This window comes from Diospyros lotus, chromosome 6 (genome assembly GCF_014633365.1).
Source record: "Diospyros lotus cultivar Yz01 chromosome 6, ASM1463336v1, whole genome shotgun sequence".
Lineage (NCBI taxonomy): Eukaryota > Viridiplantae > Streptophyta > Magnoliopsida > Ericales > Ebenaceae > Diospyros > Diospyros lotus.
The window spans coordinates 12,004,529-12,013,600 of record NC_068343.1 but is presented as its reverse complement, the minus strand read 5'-3'; the positions used below and the strand labels follow the sequence as shown (position 1 = coordinate 12,013,600).

General features: G+C 31.7%; 1 long non-coding RNA gene across 1 annotated transcript; it reads left to right on the top strand.

Annotated features, from left to right (window-relative positions):
- The first annotated feature begins 2,293 nt into the window (after positions 1-2,293).
- LOC127803149 (uncharacterized) lies at positions 2,294-7,908 on the top strand. Its single transcript, XR_008023459.1, has 3 exons — positions 2,294-2,534; positions 5,014-5,118; positions 7,478-7,908. It is a non-coding gene; the product is annotated as an uncharacterized LOC127803149 (long non-coding RNA).
- Positions 7,909-9,072: the final 1,164 nt, after the last annotated feature.

Below are 9,072 nucleotides of genomic sequence, written 5' to 3'. Positions count from 1 at the left end.
GTTAAAACCTATTTTTTCATAATTTCTGGCATTTTCTATAATTTTCTCTCTATTTCTCCCTATTTTTCCTCAATAAATCCAGATTAAATATTTCTAAAATATTTCTCAAATATTTCACTACGAAAATTCATAAAATAATATTTTGGAATTTTTGAAATTTTCTAGAAAATTTTACTCACCTTGACTTAGCATCTCCGATTTCCTCGGTATGCGTGCCTTATCTTTGAAACACGTGCCCGAGCTGTTTTTCTCACCAAAATTTCCGGGATATCATTACATCTTCATTTCCTATTTTTCAGGACTTTTCGACATTTTTCCCAATTTTCTTTTCTTTTTCTTCCTTTTCTTTCTTTTTCTTTTCTATTTTTTTTTCTTTTCTCTCCTCCCTTCTTCTTCTTCCTCCTCTTCTCGCCTCCTGCGCCTGCAACTTCTTCTTCTTCCTTCTTTTCCTTCTTTCTTCTTTTTCTTCTTCTTTCTTCTTCCCCTGCATCTTTCGCGCCAACCATGCACGCACATGACCGAGCTCCGCCGGCCCTTCCTCGCTCCCACCGGCCGCCGTGATCACCCTCGCCGGCCTCCGCCGACCTCCCCGACCGGTACTGCGGCCGCTGCGCTGTGGCTGGCAGCCATTTGCGACCGATGATGGCCGCGGCTGGTTGCAGCCTTGCTGCAACTGGTTGCGACCATGGCTACCATGGCCGCCCTCGCCCCGATCAGCTGCCGCTGCACGACTCCTTGAGCTTCCTCGCGCCACCGCGAGCCTTCGCAACCGGCCTCCCCGTTGCTGCCCTGCGTCGCCCAGCTCACTGCCGCAGCTGCCATGGCCGCGCCCCATCTTCCTTCTAGCTCTCTCTCTCTCTCTCTCTTGCTCTCTCTCGATCTCCCTTGCTTGGTGCTCCTCAATTGACCGATCCATATATATATATACACTGTTGCATGCTTGCCTGCCATGCTTATCAGAAAGAATCCACAAATCTCGCCTCAAATCTCATTGCCATTTAATTACTTCCAATTTGCGTGAATCTCGGCCATGAATTTTTTTGCAGGGGCATGGCCTCATATACGCGCACACAGATCACATTTAATGCTTCCTTCTCAAATCTTTTCTCTTCCTCAAATCTAGCTTCCAATATTGGCCATTGCAGCTTCACAGAGGCTTGGCCATCCACGCCCACAGCCACACATACATATAAATACATATATATATAATTATATATTATACTTTAAATTAAAAGAAATTATATATTAAAACCCAATTTTTTCATAATATTACTTGGGTAATTTTCTTATTGCAACCATGCCCTCAAACACCGATTAAACTTGCATTTTAATACCGAAAATCCACAATTAATAACTTAAATTTTACTCGATATAGATGATTTTGCCCCAATGTCCTTATCGAGCTGTCGATTCATCCCAAAACCATTAAAGGGTTGCTCATTACGCAAAACCGAATCCCCCCTAGGGTTCCGTTGATTTTTCGGGAGTCTCCTTCAACGATTTGGTTTTACAGCCTAAATGGCAGCTATATTTTAGCTGTACCGAAAACTGTTCCCGATCCGATTTCTTTTGATACCATAATTTCTATCTCGATACGCTCGTCGAGACCATATAATTTTCCTTGGACAATTTCACTCCGAGGCATTCCCTGTAGTTGATTCGGTACCTGAAATTGCTATAAAATAAATTTTTTGGTATTCTAAACTCATCGAAATTACATGGCAACTTTATACGAACATGGGGTATTACAACCATAATCTTAAATTATTTTATTTTTATAAATTATTTTAATTTTTATTAATTAACAATTCAATATTTTTTAAAAATAAAATATTTGACGGGAAATATAAATCCTATCGTCATAAAATAAATTTTAAAGACGAGTTAAATAAGTTGTCGTTAATAAATCATTTTCTCATCGCTATTGATTAAATTGTTTAATTCTAACCATGAAATAATAAAAAAAATTATTAAAATTTAAGTACTACTTATATAGGCAATTCCATTATAATTATATTTTTCTATAATTGCATAAATTATTATTTTATTAATTATCATAATCATAAATTATTATTATTCTATAGTTTAGATTATTATTTCAAATTATTATTTTATTAGTTATCATAATCATAAATTATTTTATTTTTATCAATTAAATAAGTAATAATTACTTTCATAAATTATTTTATTTTTATCAATTAAATTATTAATAATATTATTTGTATAAATTATTATCTTTTATTTAACAAATAAATATTAAAAAATAACAACTAAAAAGGTGGGCGGGAACACTCCCACCATATCTCTCTCTCCCTCGCCCTTTCCCCTCCTCCTTCCCCAAATCCCTAAATCTAAACTCACCCCCTCCCCCCAATTTCTCTCTCTCTCTCTCTCTATCTATCTGTGAAGTACTCCCGCAATTGACCCATTGCCGCTGCCTCCGCCTTCAGTTGTTGCCACCTCCAGCTTGATCAGGCTTCGCCTCTGCGTTCGTAGCGGCCAAATTATCCTTCGCCTTCGCCGCCTCAAATAAGGTATATGTATATATATATATATTCTGTGTGTGTATGTAGTCTACGTGTATATATATATTCTATGTGAGTATATGTATATATATATGTGTGTGTATATATATTACAGAGTATGAAGATCTGCAAGCATTCAAGATGCCTTTCTCTCTCTTTCTCTTCTCTCTGGATAAAGTATTTTGTGTCCTCGGATCCTCACTCATTATGTTCTAAATTAGTTTTACGTGTTAGTTATAAACGTATATTTATAAATTATTATCATTATAAATACATTTTAATAACGAACACATAATAATAGTGTGCAATTAATTTAATTTGGTACATAATAATATTAAAATGAGTCAAGTGCACAAAAAACTTTTTCCCTCTACGGGAGCGCCCTTCCTTCCTGATATCAATTGAGCTAAAAAAATAAATAAAATCTGAACTAAACAGGGCCGAAACTACAAAGTCCATTAAATTAAATTTTTAAATATATGAATTGGCACGAACACTGCAGGTAACCTTTTGTGATGTTTGATGAATCTAACTCAAAAACAAAGAAAGTACATAGATATGTTTGTTTAATATAGAGGAGAGGAGATAAGGGAGGGAGAAGTGGGAACTTGAGGACCATGCAATGCAAATGTTCCGTCATCCAGTTGCCATTAATACATTATTGGAGTTGAGAAATCTAAAGTTACCGGGCACCATTCATATCCTGTGATTTCAGTAATGAATTGCTTCTATACATATATCCAACACAAGATATATACTACATTAAAAACGATATACTATTGTTGTTGTTCCATTTAAATTTGACATTTATTTTTTATGGTACTTTTAAATATATTACAGAGTATATGTCTATGTATATATATGTGTATATATATTCTGTGTGAGTATTTAAGTGATTCGTGGGTCCATTGTGGGCTTTGTGAATTTATTTGCGATTTAATGATTTTTCAGTAAGTTAATGATTTTACAGTAAAATAATTTCGGTAAGGATTCACCTTGCTGGATGCAATTGGTACTTTTCTTGAGAGTGGTTGCCTTGCCTCGTCTAACCTGCATTTTCATTTGCATTTGTATTGCATATGTAAGTTAAAGAGAGCTCCATCATATATAGTCATCATCCTAAGCATCATATATAGTCATCCATCCTAAGCATCAAACACAGTATAATGTTGCAAAATATACTGGTTTGCAGGCGTATTTACATGGGTTTGTTTCTGAATCATGGACTTCTTCTTGATAACTTGCAAAATATACTGGTTTAATTTTTAGTGCATCTAATACTAATACTAGTTCTTGAATGGAAGCATAATTCAAATTATCAATCTGCATGATATATTATGAAATTATGCAATTTATCAACTCTGAATCTGATCCTATTCTGTGCTGGTATTGGGATTGGATTAAGGTGCTGCCTTTTCTTTTCTTAACACAACTGTATCTGTATCATGTTTTAGCCCATTTGACATTTCATTTCCATAAATTGGAAAGTGTATAAACGTAAGGGAGTGTTTGCGTTGCCTGTAAATATTAAGTGACACTTTGTGAACATTTATTTGAATTTTTTTTATTTAAATGTATATAGTGCTAGCCACTTCACTAGTGATAAGATTAAATGCATAGTTGATATAGTTGAAATTTTTTATACTACTGTAAGAATTATTTTTGAAATGTGATAATTTTACAATAATTACTTTAAAAAAAATGATTTGTTTCTTCTCCCAAGCCTAATCATGCTCCAATTTCAGAGCTCTCCACCTCTTCAACAAATTTACAGTGATTGACTTTTACATGCTCAAAAAATTAAGTTACATTATAATTTTCACACACACACACAAGCTTTTAATTGATTCAACAAGCTTTTAATTGTTCAAGTAATAAGTTGGCCTAAACTTTTGTTTACTTACTTTTAAAGTTTAGTTTTTAAAAGTTCATACAAGTCTAAAGTCCAACTCTGATAATGAGAAGCTAAATTTTGTTATGAATAGCCAACTTTATTTCTTAAGGCTTAGCTAAACGATATTATTGTTATATTGTTTAGGTGAAGTACAAGATTTTGTCATTCTTTTATGAGATAAATTCAACATACATTGAGGTGCAAGTTTCATTTAGTTCTTATTTTGTTTGTTGTGCATTGGTGCAAGTTGCTTTTAATTCTTACTGTTGCCCTTATTTTGTTTGTTGTGAATTTGGTGTAATTATTAAATCCTTCATTTCTTGGAGTTATGTACCTGTAGTTTACAATCCTTCCTAGTATTAGTACCTTGATTTTTGAGTTTTCTTTCAATCTTCCAATAGGCACATAGTGCTTATCATGGTATTGGCATAGTAAAATTGATGGGGCGTAGTAGTGGATTTAAAGCCATGCATGTCGTGCTTGCTAGTGGACAAATTGATATATGTTTGATCCCAGAGGGACTTAATCAAGATATTTAATAAAATTTCTTTTACCTAAGCTTAGATATTTACTTGATGTTTGCATGCACTTCAGGTACCTTTTAATTTACATGGACCGCATGGTGTCTTGAGACATCTGAAGTACTTAATTGAGACAAAGGGATCAGCTTTTGTCTATGTGGCAGAGGGAGCTGGGCAGGTGAGTTATGTCTCAATTATCGGCTTCTAGGTCAAACTGTATTAAGATAAATGATACCTATGTATCTGTTGCAGTCCCATGATCCCATCTATGTATGCCTTTTGTTATTACATCATATTAGAACAAGTTTATGTAAAACAAGTGAATTTTCTATGTTTGATATATAAGTTGGCAAGTCCATTATGGCTTTTATATTTTCTTGACTAACATTGCAAAAAGATTGGTTTTACTACCTTTTAGTTGCTTTGACCTCCCTATTGTTCACTTGTAATAATAGGTTATTTTAATATAATTATAAAGTATATTATTGATAACAACCTTTAAAAGAATTTTAGTAGCCAATTAATTAATTTTTGTTAATATATTTTATGTGAGAGGCAGAGCCTTGGTTGCAACAGTATGGTTGCTCTGGGATCAAAAGGTCATAGGTCTAGGTCAAGGGTCTTGTATTTATATAGCCTTTGACATCTCCGGCAGACAACTAGCTATTGGAATTGATGAGCAGTTGATAGTTTTTCCTTTGTATTTTAAACTTTGGTTACATTTTGTAATCTATCAATTTCAAGTATTGTTTAAATATATTAATCCTTGGCTCATTATTTCTAAAAGCCATTTTTAAATATCATTCAAAGTAATTTAAGATTTAGTCATCATTTATTAAAGTTTTGTGTTGAAACATTTATCATCAAAACACTATCAAAATCAAACTAATAGAAGTAAGTGAGATTTTTGGCTTACTAGTTATCTCATGTGTTAAAGAAAATAGGAGAAGTATTGGTGCTCAAAAGCTTTTCTATGTTCATCTTTAATTTATTGAAGAAGTGTTGTAAGTAATTTATTCTATTGAAGAACTGCTATCTGCCAAAAGTTTTAACTTTTTTGAATTATTAATATATATGTAAAGAATACTAATATAATAGTTTTGTTTCTTTCAGGTTGGTAGATATATATATGTATATGTATATATATATGTACATGAATATTGGTAGTGCTTTTATCCTATATTCTTGTGCTCTGTAATTTAATCTATCTCTAATACTATCAATTTTTGTTGTATCTAGTACAATGGATAGGAATTTGATGCAATTAGATGATAGACTTTCTTACCAGTATGTTAATGGAGTTGATAATTATTTGTGATACCAACATTATTCGAGGTATGTATCCTGTGAGTGATAGGATTTAATCACTCCCTCCGAGTGGTGGGTGATCACCCATTTTTTAAAATTTTGAATGCTTAGTATTATATGTATCATGTGAGTGATAGGATTTAATCACTCCCTCCGGGTGATGGGTGATCACTCATTATTTTTTATTATTAATGCTTAGTACTATATGTATCCTATGAGTGATAGGATTTAATCACTCCTTTCGGGTGGTGGGTGATCACCCATTTTTTAAAATTTTTAATGCTTAATACTATATCTAACGACTCGTCTAGTGAGTCTTAGATGTTAATTATATTTTTATATAGTGTATTGTATGTGGGCTTGTTAGATGTCAAAAGTAAGTTATGGATGAATAAGAGGTTAAATGGCGCAAAATACTACGACGTGTACACCACAGATGATGAGAGAAATCAAGTGGGTCTAGTAGACATTGAGAGAGAGCAATGGAGGGATTTCGTACATTGGTTAAGCTCACCTGAGTTTTAGGTATACTACACTTGAAGGGTGTTTGCTTTATTATATTTGTATTTATAATATAATTCACTTATAATTAATGTAATCCACTTATTATTGAAAAAAAATTTAAATTTTTCTTCATAAATCTTAACACAAATTGTTGTCCAATGATTAATTATATTACATAGGGTATGTCTTTAATAAACAACTCATACTCCATTCTTGATGTGAGAATTTATTCACATTTATTGGTCATAATTGAATAGTGTTTTTAGTATTTTATTTGTATTTTACCTAAAATTGTCTAGTGTTTTGAGTTTCCTTGATATATATTTAATTTTTAGTATTTCTTGTTATTTTACCAAAATACTATTTGGTGTTTGAGTTAAAAAAAATAAAAAAATAACAATAAAAAGAAAGAAAAAAATTATAAAGTTAATTTTAAAATTAATACTATAAATTAATATTATAATTTAAATAAAAAATATTATAAATAATAAGTATTATAATATAATTAAAATTAATATAATTAATAGTATATTAAATATTATATATTATATATATTAACTTATTAAATTAAATAACGTAAACATGGGCTTTTGTGTGGGCTGTGTGTGTGGAATTGATATATATATATATATATATATTATATTAATTAAGTGAACATGCGTGAAGGTGTAGGGATTTGGATTGCGCGTATATATATATATATAATAATATTAAGAGATTCACAGGGAGGATTTGGAATTGGGGCCAGAGGCGCACAACAGGGGATTTTGAAAGCTGGGCGGCGCACAGAGCAATTGAAAGAGTTGAAGCAGCGCACGAAGGAACTGAAGGAATCAACTGAGGCTTGTGCGGCGGAACAGAGAGAAATTGGGGAAACCTGGTATAACAGAGAGAGAGAAGGCGGCGCACGGAGGAGCAAAGCAGCCATGAAAATCAATAATTCTTAGATTTTAATTTTGAATTAATTTTTTTAATTATTAATTCTTCAGTTCTTGAATTAATTCTTGGATTTTAATTATATTTTTTTAGAATTTAATTATGATGATTTCTGTTATCATGATTGGCTAAATTTGTTGTTAGCTAAGGTAACGAGATAGCCACGAAACAATGTTGTGATTGATATTATTTTCGGTTAATTTGATTGATGTTTATTTTATGTGATATGGTTATTATTGTTTTAACAATTTGATCACCTGTTAAATGATTTTATGAACATAGATGATACAGATCAAGTAATTCTATGTTAAGCTTTGCATATCACATAACTTGGATTGGATATTGAAACGGACCAAGTATGAATATTCATCTTTGCGGTAACTTGAATTTGCTTGAATTAGTAATTTGAGTTAGTGAATTTCACAAAACTTAATGCGTCGTTAATTAATTGATTTTACATGGATGAAGTGTAGAATTAGTGATTAGCAATAGTTTTGTTATATTTGGACTAAAGGATAATAAATAAGTTATGAAATTTTGCCGTCACATGTAAGTAAAATCCATCTAATTAACTTATTTGGTAAGGATTACAACATTCTCATAGGTGAATCGAATACCTTAGCTATCATATCTCTCTGTTTTAATCTATCCGGTTGTTCTTTATTTTGTTATTTTCAATACGTCGTATTCTTCTTACTTTATTTTGTAGTTAGTTGATATTATCTCTAATTCGATTTTTCTAGATAAAGAATAGGATTGCTTCGTTTCGGTACTTGTTTCGACAGTCCCTGTGGGAACGATACTTTATTCATTCACTTTATTACTTGATCAACTGGTGCACTTGTCATTGCAATTTTAGGCACATCAATTCTTTTCTAAAATTTTAGGTTTTCGTAAAGATAGAATTAATGTATCAATTATGATTCATACATATATATTTATATAAAACCTAAAAAGCCTTTAAAACTTTAAGATAGGATTTGATTTAGTGATTTCTAATGCTATAAAAAAAATAGAATTTTGAAATATAAGATCTAAATTCTTTCAATATGGATTCATGGATTGTTGGAAGGAGATTTTATGTTTGAAAATTGTTGCACGAAGAGAAAGTGGCTTTTTGATTTGTGAGATTAGCTATGAATGCAAAAAATGATATACTTGCCATCTTCCAAATATTTTATGTTGGGTCATAGGACTAATGATCTTACAGAAGATATGGTCATGGATAAAGATAATTCACAAATTAGAATTCATATAGGTGGCCCCATTCCATAGAACTAAGACTTGGTGTTTTTGTTAATCTACATCTCAATCTACTCTATATTTAAAGGTTTATATGTTTTGGTACATTTTAGTGATTGTATGTTATGTAGTTTGTGATGGA